Here is a 23,805-nt window from a genome sequence, read left to right as displayed (position 1 = left end):
AGAACATCCTCATTGATTTTCTTCTGTCTGGGCCAACAACTGTTTCTTCCTGCTCTTATTTTGCTTGTGGTAAGCTGACATTAAGGTAAGCTGATTCCAAGTGCGTGCGGAGAGAATGAAGTGTGTGTGCGTATGAATGCAGAAGAGACTGCATGTGTATGAGAGAGTGAACGGTACAGGAGTGAATGAAGAGTGTGTGTATGAATGTAGAAGTGCCTGCGTGTGCCTATGAGAGAGCCAACGGTACAGGAGTGAATGAAGAGTGTGTGTATGAATGTAGAAGTGCCTGCGTGTGCCTATGAGAGAGCCAACGGTACAGGAGTGAATGAAGAGTGTGTGTATGAATGTAGAAATGCCTGCTTGGGTGTATGAGAGAGCGAATGGTAAAGGAGTGAATGCAGAGTGTGTATGAATGTAGAAGTGCCTGCGTGTGTCTATGAGAGAGCCAACGGTACAGGAGTGAATGAAGAGTGTGTGTATGAATGTAGAAGTGCCTGCTTGTGTGTATGAGAGAGCGAATGGTAAAGGAGTGAATGCAGAGTGTGTATGAATGTAGAAGTGCCTGCGTGTGTCTATGAGAGAGCCAACGGTACAGGAGTGAATGAAGAGTGTGTGTATGAATGTAGAAGTGCCTGCTTGTGTGTATGAGAGAGCGAATGGTAAAGGAGTGAATGCAGTGTGTGTGTATGAATGTACAAGTGTCTGCGTGTGTCTATGAGAGAGCGAATGGTACAGGAGTGAATGAAGAGTGTGTATGCATGTAAAATTGCCTGCTTATGTGTATGAGAGAGCGAACCGTAAAGGAATGAATGAAGAGTGTATGTATGAAAGTAAAAGTGCCTGCTTGGGTGTATGAGAGAGTGAACGGTAAAGGAGTAAATGAAGAGTGTGTGTATGAATGTAGAAGTGCCTGCTTGGGTGTATGACACAGCGAATGGTAAAGGAGTGAATGCAGAGTGTGTGCATGAATGTAGAAGTGCCTGCTTGGGTGTACGAGACAGCGAATGGTAAAGGAGTGAATGCAGAGTGTGTGCATGAATGTAGAAGTGCCTGCTTGGGTGTATGAGAGAGTGAACGGTAAAGGAATAAATGAAGAGTGTGTGTATGAATGTGGAAGTGCCTGCTTGGGTGTATAAGAGAGAGTGAAAGGTAAGAGAGTGAATGAAGAGTGTATGTTAACAAATATTTGTATAATGCCACTAATAAAACACTTTTGTGTATGTGCACACCACATTGTTCTGTGTAAAAGTGTTGCGTCTGTAAGCACTGCTGAAAACAAATATGTGTATTATTGAGTTAATAAAGCATTTCTCTGTATGTGGACAAATTCATACTGCGGCCAAGGAAGTATTTTGCCAATTACTGCTTACCCAATAACACCCTGAGTGCAGGGCATGTAGTAGGAGTCGGCACTGGAACACGCCTCATGTCTGCAAAGGGCTGACGTCAGCAGGAAGTCCCACGTACCAACATGAAGCATCATATGGGTTTCCTCATTCTTTATTAGGGGAAATTAGACTGAGCAAGTGCTTTAGACTTCGTTCCTATCAGCATATGTGATCCAGAAAGAACAGACAGCAGAACAGTGTCCACTGTCTTTTGAGATTATGGCATAATGATGCTTGGTGTAAAACTGTGCAACATACAGTCTTTTTTACTGTATTTAGACATTTTATATAAGCAGAGTTAAAAGAAATAAACTGCCTGACATTTTTTTCCTGCAAAAACTTAACATTCTAATAAAAAATTATTGAGTAGGTCCAATCTACCATCACCTTGCGATCCATTGTCTTACTGTTTACTGGCATCTGTAAAGTTTTATTTAGCATTTTATGCTTCTGTTAGGTTCCCATAAATTGAGACTCTCTCCCCCTTTTATCCCTCCTTCCCTCTGGCTAGTTGGCAGCAGTAACCTTGTTTTCTGCCCCTCTCCTTCATTATTTTCCTTAGCCTGTGCACCTCATTTTCCTTATTCACACTTCCCCTCTGTTTTTTTCTTCATGTTTTTCTTTTCTTTATTTCCTCTTTTATACCCTTACTTTACCCTCTTCTATCTTCATTCTCCCATTGTTTGTTGGCCATGTAGCAGTCTAGCTGCAGTTCCATGTATATTCTTGCAACCTGAATAAGCCTCTGATTTTTTTGTAGCCAACTAATTGAGGTTGCAGTTTGATAATTCATAATATTGATGGTTATGCTGTTGTCAGTTTGCATTTTTGTTAGCTGTTAATTTTGTTGAATGTGTGCATGTGTATATACGTGTGTGTGTGTGTGTGTGTGTGTGTGTGCGTGTGCGTGTGTGTGTATGTATATATATATATATATATATATATATATATATAGCTACACGGGATCCAAACACATGCTCGACTAGCATATGTCCAAATCACACAACATCGAACACACATAAACAGAAGTGCTTAACATCGACATACGCTTCCATGTATGTGTACCTGTAGGACTACAGTGCGGGTAAGGGAAAATTCCCTTTTCCCCACTGTAGTGCGATCTTGGAGTGAGATTATTAAAGTAGGGGAGTGTGGGAGGTGCAGGGGGGGCTGAAGCCCCCCTGCAGAAACGTAGATTATTTTTTGAACTACACAAACATGGAATCACTTTTCGATGTTAACCGCTTTCGTGCATGTGTGTCCAGTGTTTTGTGATTTAGACACATGCTAGTCGAGCATGTGTCCTAGACCCATATACACACACAAGAGACACACACACAGGTCATAGTTGTAAATATATTACTGTTTTGGTGAATTAGAATATTTGTCAATTTTTTTGTGTCCTAAACTTATCTAGTTTTTTAAACAATTTTTTACATGTATACTTATCTTCTTTGTGTGTTGTACTTGTTGACTGTGGGCTTTTTCCTCAGTCTGATCTGTAATTAGACTTTGCCCAGCTGGACCTTTCTGTAGGCTACTACAGTTAATGCAACATCTAGTCAGTCGTTGACCCTTTGAAACTCAAGTGTATAGTTTACAGAACTTTTGGCTTTTGAGTAAGCAATGCAGTTGATTTCTGTAGAAATATTTGAGTAGGAGAAATTTAAGTGGATAATTCTGTGTGTGATGATGAAGTATGAGTATTGTAGTACTGTATTCTGGTTCAATTTTGTAGAGTTATTGCACACAACGGAAGGGGAAAATCACTCAGGGTGACTAGGGAATGCCTGTAATTCTTTACACTTTGCACCTAACTCTAGAGTGAAGCAATATTGAAGTATGACAGATCTTCACTGTTGAACTGTGAGTGAACTGAAAAAAGCAGGCATCTGGTTCATTGTGTATATTTTAAGACCAGCATATCAGTTTAATTTTTGTAACAGTTTTATTTCGGAGTTTTAGTAATTTTGTAGATATCGTACAGTACTGCATTGTGAATGTGTTGTAGTTCAGTTGTCAGTGTTTTTCATATTTTGTGTATGTTTTTACTGGGTTGGCCCCTCTGAGTTTTGACCCCATTTACATTTGTAGTGTTTCATTTTTAATATAATCTGAATGTGATAGTTTTTGTCTTTTCTAGAACTGGATGTGTGTGCAAGCAGTGCATTGGTTTACTGTTAATAGTCTAGGTATGGGTCTCCAGAAATATACTTGTAGCAAGTTGTGACGAATCCACACAGTCTATCAGGTTTTTGTTATGCCTCGAGCCACATATCACTGTGTATGTTTGATTACTGCTAGACTGATTATTGCTAGATCTGACATGCTACTACCTCACTATATGCTGATAATATTGTAACAATACAATATGCTTAAGAGCAGGCCTTGCTCACTGATTACTGGTATAACTGAACTTTTGTTGACTTGTAAGTTGTCAGCTTAAAAGATGTTTACCAGAATATGGGGATTTCAAGGAGGAACTATATCACAAGTTTGTGAGCTAACTGTTCTTTAAAAAAGGGAAGTAAAGCATAAGACCAGACATTGCGAGACTTGTTTACAACTTAGGAAATTATCTGTAATTTTCTAAAATATTCCATCAACTCATGATGAACTTGTAATGTCATATTTTCTACAATATTCCATCAACTCATGATGAGCTTGTGATCAATATGTCATTAGTTAAACCTATTGACCCTGTTGTTTGTTCAAGACTATAAAAAGTTCAAAGGCTAAAATGAAAATCATCATCATCTGGATTTGATCACAGTACCAGCCTGAACTGAGCTTAGAGCCATTTTGCCAGTGTCGGCCTTGCCTTGACTGAACAGATAGCTGCACTGGATAGGATTAAAGTCTCCCTATCAGTGGCAAAGATGATTTTGTTTATGCATATGCTTGTAAGTACATGATTTATTAGTCTTTTTCTGTTTATCTAGTAAATATTTGCTTAATAAATTGTTAAGTTTGAGCCTTGGTGTTGTGTCATTTCTAATCCTGTATTAACCTCAAACCTTAAAGTAATGGACTAGTTCATTTAGCACAGCGAGCAGGGTCTGAAGTTTGCAGTGGAAATGTCACAACAACAACCAATGTTTTTTCCTTTAAAACATATAAGCATAGGCAAGAAGGATGTTGTGTCAGGTACCCCAAATAAGCTGGGCGTTGGTACTATGATGCCAGCATTGTTTGGGAAATGGGATCCTCTTGCTAAGGTATTAAGTCAAGTTTCACCCCCTCCTTCCCCAAAACCTTTGCAAGAAAGACCTAAGGCAGACCCCGATAGTCTAGCTAAAGCTTTATCAGAACTAAAATTGGATGATAAGGGGAAAAAAGGTGAAGGAAGGGACGGGAGCAGCCGGATGGCTGTTCTTTGAGGCAATTCAGGAATCAGATAGAGATGTAGAGAAACTAAAAGAAAAAGTCCTAGAGTTAGAAGAGCAATGTAAAAAACACACGCATACACACAGATTAGATAGAGATGCCTTGGAGAAGGCAAATATGGCACTTGTTAAAGTAGGAGAGTTTGACCCCGAGAAGTGGGAAGGTGATTTCCCCTCGACTGATGAGGGTGATAATGATTTTAAAATAGTAAATTCCCCATCAGTGGAGGCACGTCCAGTTACTGAGAAAAAGGAACAGTACACTGTGTGGGTGCGGGAGGGGGGTGGGACGCCACAACTATGGGTTGAGGTGCGGAGTTATATCCAAGCTGAATTATTAAATGTAATCCAAATCTATAAGCAAAAGCCAGGGGAAACTGTTTTAGCATGGTTTCTTCGGGTATGGCACACAGGTGGAGAAGCAGTGTCTCTAAATGCTGAAGAAATGCACCAATGTGCATGTTTGGTGTTCCACCCACGTTTAAAGCAAATAGTAAACAATGTGAACCATGATGATCCCCAGGTGAATACACTGGTGGTGTGGTTAGCCTCGGCTTTCCGAGCTACTTGGCATGATGCTACAGCAGTAGCTGATAAACATAAGCCTTGGAAAACAACAGCAGAGGCAATACAACAGTTAAGAGAAATGGCTATGTTGGCTACCATTTATTCATTGGAATTAAGGAATGGGGCATTAGTGCTTCCAAAAGGACCAAATCCGCAAATAATGACCAGCAATATGAGAAGTAAATTGATCAAAAATGCACCACAGTGGTGGAAAGGGCAGCTGATGGCTGCCCTGGCAGGCTGTGTAGGTCAGCAGATATGGGATGTAATAGCCAATCTAAATCAAATGGCAGAACTAGTGGAAGAAAAAGAACAGAGAAAAGCTAGAAAGGCAACTGAGGAGAAGCCAAAAGATAAATCTGGTGAGAAAGTCACGAGAAAGCAAATGTTTCTGGATCTATTAAGGTGGGGGGGGGGTAGAAGTTGCAGAAATAGATGGGATAGCTACTGAGGAATTATATAAAAATGTAAGCAAAAACAAAAAGAGAAAGGCTCAAGTTCTGCAGGCAAAAAGCAAACCCCTACAAAAAGTCCAACCAGACGTACCACTGAAGGGAAGGTAGGGTGGAATCGATTATAGCAGCAACAACGTTGAACACAGCAAAGCAGCACAGCAAAACAACAGGAGTCAGCACAGGATCCAAAAGCAGCTTTATTTTCTGTCTCTCACGCTAGCGCCTCGGCCACAGTAAGCCTTCAAGGAGTAAACTAACAATACTAAAGCACCCTTTATATAGTCACACAAATCATTCAATTACATCATTAAACAATTAATCAATAAAACTGATATGCACCTACAAGCTAAATAACATTCTTCCAATTACATTCTGTATTCAAGCCTCTAGGTACTAAAGTGTCATATTTTAAAATAAAAGTAGTTTCCTTCTTTAAAAGTAATCTACCCACAACTAATTCATCAGGTTCCATTTTAGCTACCTGTTGTAAAATGGTACCTTTTAAACTCTCACTACTGCAATTGTGAAATTCACAAAAATGTAAGGCTAAAGGGCTCTCCATTTTTTTATTTCTTATGTCCCTCAGATGTTCTAAAAGTCTAACCTTAAACATTCTTTTCATTTGACCGATGTAAAATTTATTGCAACCACATTTGAGGGCATAGATTACCCTATTAGTTCTACAGTTATATGAGCCCTCTAAATCAAAATTTTTGTTATTAATTTTAAAAAAAGTTCTATGTATATATGAACAAGCTTGACATTTTCCACATGGAAAAGTACCCAAAATAGTTAACTGAATAGGTATTTTCACAATCAATTTAGAAAACCTAGTCCGTACAACAAAATCTTTAATGCTTTTACCTTTTGTATAAGAAAAAAATATTTTTTTTGTCTTTAAATTCTTTAATTCATCAAAGTTGTCTAAAAATTCCCAAAAATGTAATATATTTGATTTAATCATATTACTACAAATATTATACTTAGATACTATAAATAAATTATCTACACAATTAATAGTTTTATTAGATATAAAAATATCTCTACTTTTTTGTTTATTAAATCTATCAAATCTAAGTTTAATAATTCTATCAATATCACTTTCAACTAACTTTTTATCATAATTTCTTCTCAAAAACATCTTTTTAGTTTCATGAACCTCTTTAAAAAATATCTCATCAGTGTTACATAAACGTGAAATTCTTAAGAATTCTCCATATGGTAAAGCATTGATAACATGAAAGGGATGGCAACTATCAGCTTTCAAAAAATCATTTGGCTCTCCAAATTTTCTATGTAAGCTAGTTAAGATGGGTTGACCCTCAATACCCTGTACATTCACATCTAAAAAGTTAACTGTGTTTCCACACTGTAAACCATCAAAACAAATGTTAAATCTATTTCGTTGAATCTCTTGGACAAAATTTTGTACATAATTCTTGCCTCCTTCACATAAAAATATTAAGTCATCAATAAATCTATAACACAATTTAACATATTTATGTACAAATTCATTATTATAGATACATTCCCTTTCTACAAGACCCATGAAAATATTTGCATACATAGGTGCAAAGGGAGCACCCATTGCTGTTCCCTGCTTCTGTTGAAAAATCAAATTGTCAAAACAAAAGTAGTTGTTTTCTAAACAAAATTGTGTCAAATCAAGCACATAGTGAGTTAATGGCTGATCTCCCATAGTCTTATACAACGCCTCTAGGCCGTACTTATGTTGAATGTTTGTGTAAAGACTCTTAACATCTAACGTGACCCAAAACATATTTTTATTCCACGTAATTGACTTTATTTTGTCCAAAAAGTCAAAAGAGTCTTTAATATAAGAAGGAAGACAAACTGCTTCCTTTAGCAACACTTTATGCAACACCACACCTAAATTGTGCAAAAAATATTTCCTGGCAGACACTATCGGTCTGCCTGGTGGATTTTCTGGGTCTTTGTGTATTTTAGGGAGGCAATAAAAATATGCTGGTCCAGTATCCCTTAGACTAAATTTCCCTTTCACGTCTTTATCTAACCAAAATCCTAGGCGAAGGCCTTTGTGAATTAAATTAATATATTTAACTTTAGCTTGTTCAATGGCATCCTGATGAACTATACTATAAACTGTTGAGTCACTCAATAAATCCCAACACATTTTAAAATATTGACTATTATGCATAATTATTATTTTGTTCCCCTTGTCAGATGGCTTTATAACTAGTTCTGTCTGTTGTGAAAAATTCTTCAATTCCAGCCATTCTAATTTAGATAAATTGTATTCAACTTCATTCTTATCAAAATGATTTAAATAATATTCTAATTCAAATTCTAACATCGCGTGTAGTTTCTTAATGCCTTCATGACTAAACGGAGGCATAAAGGTGCTGTTCACCTTAACACCCGAAGTATCAATATACCTCTGTTCATAAACTTCACTATCACACGAAACAAACGACTCATCTGTGTCTGAAATAGAATCCTCGGAACTTGAACCATGCACAGTGTCATTCTTAAGCACTAAAACATTAAAACAGTACCACATATGAAGCTTCCTAATAAAACTATACAGCTCAATTTTACATTCATACAGTTTCGGAAGCACCGTGGGCACAAATTTAAGACCACAATTTAGAACTGATAAGAAATGTTCAGAAATGTCAAAACCAGATAGGTTAACCACATTATTTGTTAACAAACAAAGTTCAATACCATCTGGTTCTTTTATTGTCTCTCCAAGGGCGCTGTGGCCCATTTCTGTAGTATTCCTGTTCGCCAAACCCTCTTTTGCATGATTGTGCGTAACCTGGGTTCCAAAAATGATCTGGAAAAAAACTGGCGATTCGCTGGAGACGGCAGACCTGGAAATTCATTGAGACATCTGTCTGAAGTTTGATTGGGTGTATTAACGCTAGAGGTACTAGCCAGTCTCTCTCTGTTATCTGGATGATGATTGAGCCACAAGGCGGGTACGTTGATTATTACTAAAAAGATACACATTGCCTTTATCAAAGTCTCTCAAGTCCCTTTGCAGTTTATGCATCTTTTGATCAATTATTTTCTTTTCTAAAATATGAACTTTGTCTTGAATATCTCTAAAACAGGCATCCAGTCTATTGCGATCTAACACAGTAACCAAGTTATTGCACACTGCATTAATATCTTTCTTTAAATTGACAAGTTTAACATTGTCTCTTTCTATTTGAATTTTTATCCATTCCCTCGAACATTGAGGTGCAGCACACTCCCATCTAGTTTGAAAAGATTTGTCTATTTGACATGAAACATTAAATGATTCAGATGTGAATTTTATAGCTCTAAGGCCTCTGGGAATGATATCTAATTCAAGATATCTAGATAAACTGTTCACATTATAATATGTTGCTGTTTCTTTATGCATTAAATTCGTAAGTTTAGAAACAATAGCTTTAAATTCAGTAGTGAAGTCCAAGGAGCGCTTACCAATATTCGCAAATGGATTGTTCGAGCGTTTGCTCCTAGTTTCTGCAAGGAAGCGCTCCCATGTTGGAATATCCACTACATTCTCAGTAACTGCAGTCCTTTCAGGACGATCATAATTACGTTCTGAATTAGTGTTGAAAAAAACATCTAATGTCCTTTGAGAAGAACCATGGTTTTCTTCTCTAAAAATCCTAGGAATATTTAATGCAGGATCACTGGCCATGAAAACAGCAGCAACAACGTTGAACACAGCAAACCAGCACAGCAAAACAACAGGAGTCAGCACAGGATTCAAAAGCAACTTTATTTTCTGTCTCTCACTCTAGCGCCTCAGCCACAGTAAGCCTTCAAGGAGTAAACTAACAATACTAAAGCACCCTTTATATAGTCACAAAAATCATTCAATTACATCATTAAACAATTAATCAATAAAATTGATATGCACCTACAAGCTAAATAACATTCTTCCAATTACATTCTGTATTCAAGCCTCTAGGTACTAAAGTGTCATATTTTAAAATAAAAGTAGTTTCCTTCTTTAAAAGTAATCTACCCACAACTAATTCATCAGGTTCCATTTTAGCTACCTGTTGTAAAATGGTACCTCATCCAAATTTCATCACAGTACCAGCCTAAACTGAGCTTAGAGCCATTTTGCCAATGTCGGCCTTGCCTTGACTAAACAAATAGCTGCACTAAACAAATTAAAGTCTCCCTATCAGTGGCAAAAATAATTTTGTTTATGCATATGCTTATAAGTACATGACTTATTAGTATTTTTCTGTTTATTTAGTCAATTTTTGCTTAATAAATTGTTAAGTTTGAGCCTTAGTGTCTTGTGTCATTTCTAATCATGTATTAGCCTCAAAGCTTAAAGTAACGGACTAGTTCACAAGTACATGCTTGAAATCAAAACAAAGTTCTAAACTGATAAAAGCTCGTCTTTGCTTTGAATTGAGTTCCGTAATATTACATCATATATTATGGTGTTATTTACCAAAAAATATAATACATTGCTGGAGTACTGTAGATGCGAAAGAAAAAACTGCCATCATTGTCTCTGATTACCCATTTTAGCTTTCATGACTCTGAAGCTTAAGTGCTTTTTTAAGAGTACCCAATCAGTCAGGGTGTAATTATGCAAGTCAAAGGTGTATACTCATCTGCTTGTGCCATCTCATTAAAATAAAAAGGTTTACAGATGAACTTCAACTGATGTTTGACAGTGGTGGAAGGTTTTCTACATGGCCCACCTCATAAGTAAGTTTATTTCATCCAGGAACAAGGAGGTCATAATATCCCTGTACTCCTCCCTTATTGGACCCATTATTGAGTACAATGCCCCTTTCGGCATGTACTTTGCCAAGCTCCTGGGAGTGGAGGAGGCTGACTCACGGAGCATTACATCAACACTAGGTACCCCCACATGTGGGATCATCTAAATGAGGTGTCAGCAATCTACCATGGCAAACCCAGTGAGGGAGTCTGGGTGCTTCCTGTTGCACAGCTCCACTCTGAATTCCTTTAATAGGGAGAAGGGCCAAGACAGATTACAAACTCTTAGAGGAGTGAGTGTCACGGTGAAGGGAGGGGGGGGGGGGTGCAGAAGTACAGGGGCAAGTAAAGGCTCAGGAAAACTCTGCTTTAGTATGGTGCTGCCTCCAACTTTCTTGACAGCCTGCTGCTGCTAAAATGGCATATAAGATAGGAGGAATTTTATACATTCTTAGTTTTTATACACCGTTTCCAAACCTCTATGCCAGGATTGCTTTGATAAGGACACCATTCGGCCCTGCAGAGGAGCTGTTACCTTGGTCATATTTTGAGTTTATCATTCCTATTTGCAAGGATTTTGTTCTAGTGTTTAGAATGCATACTATATGTAAACTGGATTCCTGCCCCAACAAGCTAGTTGTATTTTTCCTGAAAGTGCTGGGCCCAGTTCTGTGCCAGGTAACTGTATCATCTTTTCATGGCAGAATTTTTCTTTATAATCTAAAGCAGTTTTCGGTCACTCCTATTTCTTAGATGCACGTGATGTGGGTAAAAGGAGGGGGGTTGCAATGTTATTGCTCTGAAGATGTTGCACGCCTTTTTTTGTCCTTCCCACATAAATGTATTCCTGCCCTAACCAAATGGCTGCTGTGTTGGAATGCATCTATAATTGGATGCTCTGTAATCTACTTATGCTCAATACCACAAAACTGTTGAAATGGTAGCCCATGCCACCATCTATAGTTCATCCTATCCAGTTTTATCCCCGGTTCTATAAACTCTGGTGAGAAACTAGAATTTATGTCATGGGTGAAGAATCTTGGGGATAGTTTTGACATTTTTTTTTCATCCTTAAATGTACATATGGGGTTACATGAATTAGTTGCATATCTAAGTATGACTGCAAATACTTTTTTTTAGATGAAATGCTTCTACTACTACTGGAACAAAGTATGTTTCTTCCACATTGCTCTCATTTCTGCCTGCAAATCATGGTATTTTATGATTTTGTGTGCCTCTCTGTATATAAGACTGTAATCATTGGGTGTAGCACAATTCAATGATAAATGCTACTTGTGTTTTTTTTTGGACTACTATATTTGTTTTTCTCGCATCTATATTTTTGTACTGTTGGTAATGGGTGAAATCCCAATCCCTCCGAGCTACATGCTTTAGGGACCTAAACCTTGTCACCACAATAAAGAGAACATGCCGGAGGGATAGATTCCTGTCCCAGAGAGAGACTTCCCACACTCTGGAACAAACTACCTATCTATATCAAACAAAGCTCCTCATTCGCACTCTTCAAGAAAAATCTTGATGACTGGATGGGAGATAGGAAATTCACCCCGGGGATCACTTCTGTGGCTCTGCTCGACAGTGGCACAGGAAAATAATTTTCTTGGGTGGCGAAAGCCAGGGTACCTTTTGGCTAGGCTTATATAGGCCCTAGGGCTAATAGCCTAGTACCTACCCATGATACCATGTTATCTCTTAATTAATTATTCTCTGCAGTGCTTTGTGATTCATGTTTGCAGTGCTTCTCAAGTACTTCAGCATTCAGTTGCTGTGTGATTTTTGTTTAATTCCAGTAATCCTTGATACTGATTATGATTTTTCCAAACTAAGCAGAGAAGTTGTCTTAGATGACTGGTGAGTAGATATGTAAATCCCACAACTGCAGCTATCTACATGTAATCAATTTTCAAGGAGGCTTTCATGCCTTCAGAATGAGGAATATATAATCTTGGTGTAAACTGATATTTTTATGTATCATTTGATAAGCATGAAGCATTTTTATTTTCTGTCCAACTGAACCAGTATCTTGGGGGTAGTAAGTCACCTCAAAACTGTAAGTTAAGACAGGAAGAGCAAACTGGTTTACAGCTTGGACTTTATTATATATATGTATATATATACATCTCTAATATATATATCTATATATATATATATATATATATATATATATATATCTATATATATATATATATATATATATATATATATATATATATATATATATATATATATCTATATATATATATATATATATATATATATCTATATATATATATATATATATATATATACACACACACACTTGCTCAGTGTCAGAGGGAATTAAACGTTGGACTACAACACAAAGTTTGTTAGCAACTCTTAGTCTAAACAGTCTGAGCAAAATATCAGAATTATATTCCTAGCTATCATAGGTGTCCATAGATGAATAGGTTTGCTAGGCTGTTATAGAACTGCTTAGGACTGTTTTAACAGACAGTTTAGGGCAAATTTTAAGATTACTGGGTATTACATATTAATAATTTTACATTATGCGGTTCAATGAATTTTGGAAAAGTCTGGAGTTTTCATCTTCTGATGATACTATTTCTGCAATATAGACAACATAAGTTCTGTGTTACTATAACCAGAGGCATGGTTAGGTGAGAAAAAGAAGTTATGTCTTACCATAAAGTTCCATCTGTATTGTTGATTCTCGTTCAGTCATTACGCATGGGTATCGGTTCCGACCTGGGAACCGAGCTAGCCATTTTCCAAGCTAACGTCAGCTTCAAACTCTCGAGCTAAACTCTTACCCACAAACCCCCTCTCCCCATTACCTCAGATTGAGTTTGCAAGTCAAAGAAGGTAGAGGCTATCTCTGGTCAAATAACCTAAGAGAACCAGATGATGAAATCCACTAGAAACCACAGGAGGGGGAAGGAGGGACGGTCGTAATGACTGAACGAGGATCAACAATACAGATGGAAAGTTATGGTAAGACATAACTTCATCATCTGAAATTGTTAATCCTCGTTCATTCCTTATTCATGGGACAGAGTCCCCAGCTACCTCTATTCCTGGGAGGCTCTCATGGAAGGACATTCCTGAGCACCAAAGAACTGAAAGATGTTCTTCCCCTGGAGGCCAAATCCAATTTGTAATGATTGATGAAGGTATGAGGCGTAGCCCAAGTTGCAGCTGCACAGATGTCATGTAAAGAAGCTCCGGCATGGAAGGCAGCAGAAATTGCCACCGACCTTGTTGAATGAGCTTTCATGGTAGTAGGCAACGAGATATTGCATTGTGTATAAATGAAGGTCACACAGTCCTTCAACCATCTAGCTAATGTGACCTTAGCAACAGCAGATCCTAATCTGGGTCCAAAAAAGGCCAAAAATAACTGGTCAGATTTACGAAAGGGTTTAGTCCTGTTTAAGTAAAAACGGATTTGCCTATGGATATCTAGGGTATGTAGGCAATACTCTCTTCTGTTTGAATGATTGGGAAAGAAAACTGGCAATTCAATGGCTTGATTAATGGACATTTCAGAGATCACTTTAGGCAGAAATGACGGATTAGTTCTCAGAGACGCTCTATCTCTAAGAAAAATCAAGTATGGACTCTTGATACATAAAGCTTGAAGCTCAGAAATACGTCTGGCAGAAGTAATGGTGACCAAAAACAAGGTTTTCCATGACAAATACTTGAGGTCGCAAGAAGAGGCTGGTTCAAAAGGTGACACTGTCAGAGCTTGTAGAACTAATGATAAATCCCATGGTTGAATAGGTTCTCTAAAAGGTGGCTTCAGATGATTCACACCTTTTATGAAGGTCTTGCACAATTTATGGGACATAAGAGAGGAATCTTGGACACCCTCATGAAAATTAGAAATCGCAGCCAAATTAACCCTAATGGTAGAGGCCAATAGACCCGATTGAAAAAGGATGGCCAGATAGTCTAGTATTAGACACTGGTGCTGAAAAGGGGTCTACTTGTTTATCTTTCAGCCAACAGGTAAATCTTTTCCACTTGCTCAGATAAGTAATTCTAGTGGAAGACTTATGAGAAGCAATGAGAATATCACGTACTGGTAAAGAAAGATCATTCTTCCTGGCAATCAAGGGAATTGGAGTAGCCAAGCCGTGAGCTTCAGGCTGTTCAAGTTGGGATGAATCAGGTTCTGTGAATGTGAGATCAACTCCAGGGTTGGATGGAGAATCCGTAGTCGATCTAGTAGGCGAGGCCAAAGGAAGGGGAACCAAATCTGGCAAGGCCAATATGGTGCTATGAGGATCACCTTGCTCTTCAACTGACGGGCTTTCTTCAGAAACTGGGGAATGAGGGGAAAGGGTGGAAATGCGTAAAGAAGTCCCAAGGGCCAATCGTGGACTAGAGCGTCCTGGGTGACTGTCCCGGAGGGGGAATCAGGGCGAAGTAGTTGCTGCATTTGTAGTTGGTCGGGAATGGAAAGAAGTCGCATCAAGGACGGCCCCAGCGGTGGAAAATCTCTGCCACTATCAAGGGATTCAGGGACCACTCATGAAGTTGAAGAATGCACCTGCTGAGTCTGGCTGCTATCACGCTGGAACTCCCGGGAATGTGCGTTGCTAGAAGAAAACGGTTGTTAGCCATTGCCCCTTGCCATATCCTCATGGCCTCTTGACAAGGGGGGTAAGATTTGGTTCCACCTTGCTTGTTGATGTACCAGACCACTGTCATGTTGTCTGATTGAATCTCAATTGTCCCAGACGGCAGCAGGGGATGGAATGCTTGCAACGCCAGAAGCACTGCCCTCAGCTCTATAACATTTATATGCAGATGGGCCTCCAGTTCGGACCAAGTGCCTTGGACTGTCTGTCCCTGACATATCCCCCCACCCCACCCCATCAGGGAGGCATCCGTGATCACTGTGGCCTTAGGTTGCTGGGGGGAGAAGGGGCGAGGCCAGAGACCATTGTGAAAGATTGTGTGTCATCCACCAATTTAAATCCTGTTTGCACCTGTGGGTTACTCGAATCATGGCTGAAAGAGGATGCTGAAAAGAATACCATTGGGTGAGCAGTAGCCATTGTAGAAGCCTCATGTGAAACCTGGCCAGGGGAACAATGGTGATGGAGGCTGCCATGGAACCAAACAGCTGTAGAACCGAGTGAGCCGTGTATTTTTCCTTAGAAAGGATTGGAATTAGTTGTTGCTTTATCCTTAGAATTTTGTGCTCTGGAATAGCAGCTCTGCAGTTTTGTGTGTCCAAGATAACCCCCATGAATTCTGTCGACTGAGGTGGGGTGAGATTGGATTTTTGCCAGTTTATGGTTATGCCTAGCCTTTGAGCAGCAAGGAGTCAGTATGCCAGGGCTTTTTCCAGTAGATGCCTGGTGGGGGCGGAAATGAGCCAGTCATCTAGGTATGTAAACATCTGGAATCCCTGAAGTCGCAAGTGAGCTGTGACAACTGCCATTCCCTTTGTGAGCACTCTGGGGGTTGCAGAGAGTCCGAAGGGCAGTACTCTGAACTGGTAGTGACTGGCTCCCGCACGAAGCACATAAATCTACTTGATGGCCTGTCCACCTTTATGTGGCAGTACGCATCTTGAAGATCTATAGAGCACATCCAATCGTCTTTTTCCAAAAGCGGGAGGATAGACTGTATTGTGACCATCCGAAATTTTTGTACTCTCACAAACTTGTTCAATACACTGAGATCCAAAATTGGTCTCCAGTTCCCAGTTTTCTTTGGCACCAAAAATAGTCTCGAGTAGAATCCGGATCCTATCTGGTCTGGAGGGACTATTTGGATGACTCTCTCTTAGCAGCTTTACTATCTCTAGTGCTGCTTCTTCCCTTTGACAGGGTGGAATGTCGGGAAGACTTTTTGAAGGGGCGGGACAAAGATCAAAGGGGATATCGGTAGTGATGGTTAGCCAGGCAGAAGGGTACAAGGAGAAACGTCCCCCAACCACATCCAGAGGAAAGGAGTTGGGCCACTTCAGGAGCGCTGGCAAGATTGACCAGGGAAAGAATCCCTGGAACCCTGGTTACGCGGACTCCCTCTGCCCCGAAAGGAGCATCTTCCCTGTGAGTTTCCCCATCTGCATCTGGGCGGCCTGTGTATCACAGAAAGGACCCTGAGATTTCTTGAACCATATCTTCCTACCCTTTTGGTTTTGGGAGAAAGCACGTTGAGGGGAAGAATAATGGACACCTACGGCAGAAAGGGTCTTACCGTCCCTGTTCACATCTGGCCAGTGTGCTTTTAACTTTGGGCCCAAACAATGAGGAGGGTTCCGCGAAGTTGCACAAGCGCATCCAGGCATGTCGTCTCAAGACCGCAGCTGAACCCGTTGCTCTACCTGCTCCTTCTGATGCGTGCGATATCAGTCGCATAGAGGAGTTAGATATAGATTCAATGGTGGCCAGCTGAGAGGCCACTTTGTCACGGACCTCATTAGACACGGCACCAGCCAAGGTTTCAGACAGCTCAGAAACCAGATCCCTTTGAAGCCTGGTAAAATGTGCCATATAATTCAGGGACCTGATAGCAAAGGTGCGCTTCCCTATCCTGTCCAGGGTCCGGGACTCTGTTAGGCGGATGGACAGTCTGGCTTTCTTCTTCTGCCAGATCCTTTTTTGTTGCAGCCGCCACCGCCAAAGCATTCACAGGAAGACCTTTGGACCAATGGGGATCCGAAGCAGGAGGGGACAAGATCTTATCTGGCCTCCGGGGAATAGCTTTGACAGTATCAGGAACCTTCCAAGCACGCTGCACGATGAGCCGGACAAGTTCATCGGCAGGTGGAGTAACCCAGGAGGTAGGGGGCCGGGCATAAAAGGCCTGCAGGAACACAGATTCCTCAGAGGTCAGATTAGAGGACTGCCAGTCACCTCTCTGTTTCAGGATTTCGAGGATATCACCAAAGGATACCTCAGAGGGTGACCGAGGGGATCCTTCCCCCTCATCGAAATCTTCAGTGAGGGACTCCTCTGTGGAGTCCATGTGCTTCCTCTGACAAGAACTTTTCCGATGGACCTCCTCAGCGGGAGAAGTGGGAGAAGACAGTGGAAAAGGGGATTCCTGAGGGAATATGTCCTGAGGCCCTTGCACCCGGTGTCCGCTAGGTGCTACGTGTGAAACCAGTGTACCAGAGGAGGGCAAAGGTATAGACAGTTCAGTATCGCCAGCAGCAGCGAAAGCCTTCTCCATCAGCTGGAAGGCTGGTCCACCCGAAGAGGAGTGAATGTCTAGGCCAGGGGTCACCCCTCCCCTAAGTGGCTCAGCCTGCTGACCCGGAGTCCCTGGATGGCTGTGGAGCAGCAAACTATGCGTGTTACAACTGACATCCTGGGTCGTAGCAAAACTTTCCTGCCACGAAGGCAACTGTGGTTCCTTAGTGAGATCCATAAAGGGAACTGCAGAAGGGGAAGACTGTGCTATATTCATGGACTTCAAAGCAATGAAGGAGGAGAATAAGAAGGGGTCTTTGGAGATGGGTGATCACCTCACAAGGAATGATAGTTCCTGAGGGGTGGGATACCTCTGGCCAAGAGTACCTGGTCCACAAGACGCAACACATCATGTTCGGAAAGGCTTCTAGTGGACCTCACGGAGACTGAGGGAGAAACAGGCCTGTCCACAGAAGAGGCAGACTCGGTGCCCATCTCATCTGACCGCACCGAGGACAACGGTGCTGAGAGATACTGGACTACTGTAGTCTGCACCGAAGAAGTCATCTGTGCCGAGGTCATGGTCTGCACCGACACAGGGATCGGTGCCGAAGTGGTTGCCCGTGCCGAAGCTGGAACCGACAAAAACTGGAGTCAACAATAAAGGCATCGGTTCCGATGAAGATCTCTGAGCTGACGCAGTCAAGGTCTGCTCCAACTGAACGGTCGGTGCCGATACAGTGGTAATGGTCAGAACCAAGGAGCCCCCCGTGCCGATACATAGAAGGCTGCAGAAGACGGAGCCGAAATCACTAATGGAGCCGAAGGCCTCGGTGCCAAAGGTCTAGGCACTGAAAGCACTGGGGCTGACTGAGTGAGCTCTGGAGCCGAAACTTTAGCCTTTTAAGGTTTTGGTTGGCGGGAGTCCCCAGCTGGGGACGAAGGCAAAGATTTAGCCTTAGTAAGAACATGCAAGGTTTTCTTATGGGCTCTAGGAGGGGTAGAGGCCTCCGACCCACAAAATAGCCTCTGAAAAGGGAGATTTTAGAAGTCCCTTCAGTAATAGCTTATTTTTCCTTTCCAACAAGGTTCTACTAGAAAAGTTCTCACAAATAGTACAGGGTGGGTCAACAGACAAATGGGAAGTTCCCAAACAATAAACACACAAAGAGTGTGCATCAGAAGTAGGCAGTTTGTGTCCACAATCAGAACACAGCTTAAACCCCGGACTACCTTTCTTATCTGCCATGACAGCAAATTAAATAATAGAAAAGGTACAAGCAATGGTACAAGACAGTACCCGAAGGTATGAGAGAAAAAGGAAAGGGACTACCAACGATGGTAAAGAGAGAATACCTCGCGGTAAAAGTGGTAAAGAAAGAAGCAGAAAAACCTGAAGAAATGATGTATGCTAGATGCGACAGGGTAAGAGACAATAAAATATGAACTTTTCTGACAGAAAAGTAATCTGTAAAACTATTAAACAACAACTGACTGTACTTAGCTCAAGAGAAGTAGCTTGACATGACCGAATGGCAATGCGACAAACGAAATCTGAGGTAACAGGGCGAGGGGGATTGTGGCTAAGAGTTTAGCTCGAGGGTTTGAAACGGACGCGAGCTTGGAAAATGGCCAGCTCAGTTCCAAGATCGGAAATGATACCCATGCGTAAGGAATGAACGAGGATTAACAATATCAGATCATGAATTACTACTTTTTGGATGAATTCATAGACGGATCAGCCACATAAGGTTGTGAATTTGCCAAAGCTTATTGCATTTCTGATTATACTCAATAGTTGTCTGAGTGAGATAAAGGTTATTACTTGCTGACTAATACCTGCATGGAGCTATGTTATATTTTGGGAATTTTTCTTGCCTTTGTCAGTAATGTGTGGAATTTAGGTGGGAGGAAGGGCTCAGTGTTACACTATTTTGCCTGAATTACTCAGGTCTTCTCCGTACCGATGATAATGAGTCTGTGTTACATACCAGCTGCACAAGGTAATATAATGAATGCCTACTCAACAGGTTATGTGCAGCAATTATCACCTGTGTCTGAGCATGCATAACTTTGCAAGACGGAAAGCCAGGTCATTATCACCTTAGCAGTAAGTCAGTTACAATACAGCACTGACTCATTATCACTTTTCAGGTAAAACTCCCAGCAGCTGTCACTATTATTCACATAAGTACAAAGTCGTTATCACTTTGATGAATGCACAAGCCATATTGTGTTTTTTTTCTCTGCTTGGAGTCATTGCAAGCCACCCCCCCCCCTCAGTCTTCATCAACTACCTACCCTCCGAAACCCCTGATTTTTTTATTCCTGTACACACACACACACACACATATATATATATATATATATATATATATATATATATATATAGACATACATAGTGTGTGTGTGTATATATGGATATAAATGTATGTACAGAATTTCTGTTATTTTAATTGTTTTATTTAATTGGACATTTCAAAAACATTGACTGGCGCATGTACAAATATTAGCTAATTGATGAAAGCACATTTCCATTCCTTCAGTTTATTTGTATTTTCAAGACTAACATACAGATGCAAGTATCCATTTTAGTAATGTGGTTCATATCTTTGTGAATTAATGTAACTGAACTGCATATGATGAAACTGTAATGTCTCAATCACTACATAGTGCCTGTTTTTTGTTGCTTTGCAGCTGCCTCTGTGCAGGTGAGTAACATTATATTGTTCTATACCACTGTTTTTCAGGTTTGTGTTCACTCTTAAAGACATCACACCCCTCAGTGAAGATGCCATCTGCTAAGAAGTCAACCAATATTTTCTTGGGCGAGGATACTGATTCTGACAGTAATATCAGTGGGTCCGAAATGGAAGTGGACCTTGATTCACAGCGTAAGGCAAACCAGAGCAAGGATGACGATTATGATGCCGATGATCATATTCCACTGGCACGTCTGCGTGCGGAGGCCATTACCACTGATAAAGATGATGTCCCTGTCCCAGTCATTCCTGACAGACCCCTATGCTCTGCCAGCCCTGACCTCACCACTGGTGATGAAACTGACCACGACAGCGAGGATGACATGCCACTAGCCCAGCTAAGGAACGATGGCACACACAATAGTGGTCATCAACTTGAATCCGATTTTGACACGGAGGATGAATTGCCTCTATCTGAGTTAAGGCAAGGACATGGCCTGACTGGCTTACCTTTTCACAGTCCTCCATCGCTCAGGCCTAGTGCTGACAAGGAAGTGGACATGCCTCCTATTATACATGAGTTCAAGTGTAGTCCACAGCAGGTTGATTCGATGTGGATAGGATGGAAGATTTGGATGGGCTAACCAGGTAATGCATATGATATGCATATACATGTAGTCTTTCAATACATCTGTCAAACATCAGTAGATATCTGTTTGCATTTTCTTTGCTCTGCAGGTTTGTCTACCTTCTGACATTGACATGGCTTCACGACCAGAATGACAAGTGACTATGTGGGTATGTGGCCATTCCTACATTCACTGGACTGCCAGCCATGCCTCCGAAATTGAAAACCGGTACAACCTGAGCTTCCCCACATCCACTGTGAATGTTTACTGGATTGCAAGAAGAGGTATGTATTGGAGCGGAGTACTGCAGTTGTTGGAAGAGAAGTGTTCCAGCTACCCTGAGACAGACATTCTTGTGCTGCATATTGGATGGAATTATGTCATCAGTCAACCACTCGGAAGGCTACGGTTTCAAATTACAGCAACTGTTGAACACCTGCAGTCTTGGTGGCCATGTTGTCATTTTTTGTGTTCTGATATAATTCCTCGACAGATATGGAAAACGGCAAACAGTCAACGGGCAGCTCACAAGGCCAGACATTTACAGAATGGGTTCAGGCATAGCTTGATGCACAGGGTCGGTGGATCTACAATCTGCCATGACAGCATCACTGCGGAAGATGTTCACCTGTTCAGAAGGGATGGTGTTCACCTAACTGAGAAGGGCATTGCATTGTTCTTGACTGACCTCCACAATGGAGTGAGGAGAGCTATGCAGGATAATGTGCAGCTTGTGAGAAGAATGGAAAACACCCATGACCAAGTAGGACCAGTATAGTAAGTAAAACTCTATTATGAAATGTGTTGTGTATAATATATTTTTCTGAGTTTGGCAAATAACTGTGGTAAGGAGCTGGTGAAGATGCTGAGAAAGAACTGTTTCAGGAGAGTGCGACCATGTACAATCTAATATGTCAATGACCATCCTGCAATACTTCTTTTTTTAGTGTGCTTTTTTTGTCAGGCATGTGCAGAGTTTAGATGACAGGAAGGACTTACTAATACAGAACTTGATCCCTTAGGTCTTTTGCTGAACGGACACATGTAAAGAGAAAAGGCATAGGTAAGGCAGACTGCTGACACTGAAGTAGGTTGTGTGACTGCAGTGGTATCAGCTGAGTGGGTAGCCAGCACAGCTATCAGACAGATCAGATGGCCTTGCTTGCCACTAAAGTCCCATACCTGTCCTGGGTTCATTAGTGGAGTGGCAATCCTTACCTTGCTTTTTCTCTTTACATGTACCCATTCAGCAGTATGTTGGCTACACCAAGAACGTGCACATTTACAATCATATGTGTCTACATGGTAAAACAACTGCTTCTGAATGCTGTACACATGTACAGATATCAGTTTTGTTAGGACTCAGGTTATGGAAATTATGATTTTTTTCATATTTTGGTAAATAACTTTGCAAGGGAGTATCTGAATGTGCTAAGTAATACCTCATATTGAAGACCGTATTGATAGTTCCAACATGGTAAAAGAACTGTTCCTGTATGTTGTACACATGTAAAGATATCAAAGTTTGTTTTAGACTTAGGTTATGGAAATTATGACTTTTTTCATCATTTGGTAAATAACTTTGCAATGGAGCATGTCAGTGTGCCACATAATACCTCATTTTGAAGACAGTGTTGTTCCTTACATGGTAAATAATTGTGTCTGTGCACTGTACACATATATAGATAGAGTTTTAGTCTTGTATGATTATGAAAATTATACATTTCCAATACTTCTCATTATTATGCCCATATTTTTGCAAGGGAGCATGGTGATCACACAAATGAGGCAGCCTTTTGAAGCTGACATTCAGACATACAACTTCTACACTGATATATAGGCTCTGTCTGTTACAGGTGATGAGACATTATGCTTTATCAATTATGAGAAATATTATATTAATCATATTTCTGTGAATATCTCCATAAAGGAGCATCACACAGTAATGGTTAAGGTATCATTTTAAAGCAGATATGCATACTAACAAATTAAACACAAATTGTATTAGTCTACATGGTACACTGACCAAGATATTGTGCTTTGCTTTTCCAGGTAAAAAAATATGCACAATATCAACATTCCTTGCCAAATATTTAATAATGACTTTGATATGCATCATCAACATTTATACTGTTGGAAAGGTCAGTGTCTGCTGAACAACTTTCACATTTACATTTTTAGTCTAGCTCTTATAGTTAAAGAGTTATGAACATTTGTTTTCTGTATGGTATTTCAAATGGATTTTCTGAAAATGAACTCAGGCTGCACTGTTGTTCCTATAGTGGAATTAAGCAGGCAGCTTTTTATGAGCTGCTCTGGAGTGAATTAGTTAATTGAGGATGAGGTCAGCACCTATCGGGATTGGAAAGCTGCTTTAAAAATTTGTCTTTGCAATGGCCTACCCTCAAATACTCTGTCCTTACGATGGCACTCCCACTGAAACCTAGGGGTGCAAAGTTGACTTCCTGCCTATTAATATACAAGGATTTATGAGTGTCATCCTTCTGATAATGGCTTACACTGGGCTGAACTACTGGAATGACATCAATGCATCTCATTCCTCCCACAAACATTAGATCATCACTGGTAATTCTGATGGTCATAGGGTTACTCAGTGGATTTGCATATAAGTATTAAATAAAGGAACCTTCACTGATGCATGTCAGGAGTGATACCTAAACTGCAGGCTGCAGAAAAGAATGTGGGAGCTCAGGGATTAAGCACTCAGATAGTTTACCATGCCCCAGCATCTACTGGCGCTGAGTGCATATGCCCCTTAAAATG

At 40.5% G+C, this 23,805-nt stretch overlaps 1 protein-coding gene across 1 annotated transcript in view; it reads right to left on the bottom strand.

The window, feature by feature from the left end:
* Window positions 1–23,805, bottom strand: part of LOC122816730 — a 2,226,031-nt gene that overhangs the window by 326,367 nt on the left and 1,875,859 nt on the right. The window lies entirely within an intron of this gene.

This window comes from Protopterus annectens, chromosome 12.part0 (genome assembly GCF_019279795.1).
Source record: "Protopterus annectens isolate FY-2018-M chromosome 12.part0, PAN1.0, whole genome shotgun sequence".
NCBI classification, from domain to species: Eukaryota; Metazoa; Chordata; order Ceratodontiformes; family Protopteridae; genus Protopterus; species Protopterus annectens.
Note: the sequence above shows the minus strand (reverse complement) of the source record. Positions and strands in the feature narration are given on the sequence as shown.